Below are 1,875 nucleotides of genomic sequence, written 5' to 3' on the forward strand. Positions count from 1 at the left end.
CTAGTTTACTCAGCCAATGTTGCCCATCATACCAGCATCTCCTGTGGGACTCTTCTGGAAGAAAAGACCTCTCTAGTTGGAAGAGGCCTCATGGAATGTAGTTATTAATTAGGGAGAAAGAAAACAAAGTACTTGGCTGTGACAATCAATCAAAAATGGCAAAAACCTTTCCTGATAGCATAAAAAGTTCCCTTGGACTAAATGTTTTAATTTTTTTTTCATGCTTAAAGGCAAATATATTCAGTTCCTTTCCATGCAGCACACAATAGGGTTATCTATGTGCTTATTTCTTTTCCAAATCAACAGTTTGGGACAACCTTTCAGGATCCACTCATCCTCCACGGTCAGCCATCTTGCAATGCTTTCTCATAAGTGTCTTGCATAGTGGTAAAGGAACCTTCTTGTTGACCTACAGACTGACCAAGTAGGGGGTGTACTGGGAGGAGAGCTAAGGACTATTGTCTCTTCTGCCACCATCAAGCTCATGGTGCCACATTAACTTGTACCAGCAGATGCTTATAGAAGCCACTGGGATTTGCCATGGCAGGGAGGAAGGCATGGGAGAAGAGGAGGAGGGACACGATGTCCTGTGATGGAGTGTAGAGGCTGCTGGCTGGAAAAAACCATGAACAATGAACATCAGGTCATCTTCCTTAGGATGCCATGCCAAGCAGAAATCCTCCGAAAAATCCCCCAGTCACTAGAACATTCTTCTTCACAAATGACACCACCTCCTCAGCTTTGCTCCTGACCTCAGTAGGTGTCTGATTGCTCTTACGGATCTTCAGCTGCTCTTTGGCTTTCTTCATGTCCTTCTCCACTCGTTGCCAGTCAACTTTGATGTAACCAGTATGGTTTGCAAGCTGAAGGAGAAAAAATCCACCTCCCACAGCTATTGCAGCCAACTTTCCAACTTTCTGGAATATGAAACCCGTGCACCATCCAGTGACACCTCCAATGAACAGCTGGGTTGCCACGCTATACTTTTCTGCTGAAGGTCCAGATTCCTGCCCGAACAGCTTACGCCACCATGGCTGCTTCTTAGCAAATTCCGCAAGGTCCAGTGACTCAAAATTTCCCTCAAAGTTTCCTTGACTGGACGCGGCCAGTTCGGTGAGCTTGTCTCGCGAGGACACATGTAGAGGATCTGCGCCGTAGGACGCGGAATGGCGCGCAGTTGTCACCACCACTTGGCTTCCGGCACGTGGGGCAGATGTTGCCATTCCCACGGCGGCAGCGGAAGAGCAATGTTTTGAATTTTTAAAAGGCTAAAAGGAGAAGCATGTCCCTGATTTTATTTTTCTCAGGGACTGCATGAGTGCCACACTCTCTGGAAATGCAAGTGAGCAACGAGACATCAACATGGGCTTGATCTTTGCTTTTGGCATTAACAGAATTCTGAAGCAAAGTAGAAGAACAAGCTTACTTGTTCTTACTACTCTGCCCATGTCATCTTTTCACATCACCTTGTACACATATTGAAGAAAAACAGCAAGATCATAATCCTGACAATCAAAAAAAGCCCCCCCAATAAACAAACCAAAAATAACACAAAACAAAACATTTTTTTTTGTATTTTTAAGAGCAAGAATAAAGAAAAGAAAAGAATTTATTTCTGGGTCTCAAAGTTAATAAACATAATAATGTATTAGGTTGTAACTATTATGCTTACTATTCCAACCTTTTTTATTTTTAGTTTACAAAATGAATTACTGTCACTTTTAAACATTGTGAAACAAGAAATGGATGTGCACAACTCGACACTTTTCTAGCATTCTTGAACTAATTCACAAATGCAAGAAAATAAAAGAAAAATGAGGGAAATGATGAATGTAGGTAGTTTGGTGTTAAAAACTAACGCAGGAATGATGCACA

At 42.3% G+C, this 1,875-nt stretch overlaps 1 pseudogene across 1 annotated transcript; it reads right to left on the reverse strand.

The window, feature by feature from the left end:
- Positions 1–320: 320 nt before the first annotated feature.
- On the reverse strand, positions 321–1,223 carry LOC100579409 (annotated as a pseudogene). Its single transcript, XR_001115876.2, has one exon. The product of XR_001115876.2 is annotated as an FUN14 domain-containing protein 2 pseudogene (transcript).
- Between the last annotated feature and the right edge of the window lie 652 nt (positions 1,224–1,875).

This window comes from Nomascus leucogenys, chromosome 6 (genome assembly GCF_006542625.1).
Source record: "Nomascus leucogenys isolate Asia chromosome 6, Asia_NLE_v1, whole genome shotgun sequence".
Classification (NCBI taxonomy): domain Eukaryota; kingdom Metazoa; phylum Chordata; class Mammalia; order Primates; family Hylobatidae; genus Nomascus; species Nomascus leucogenys.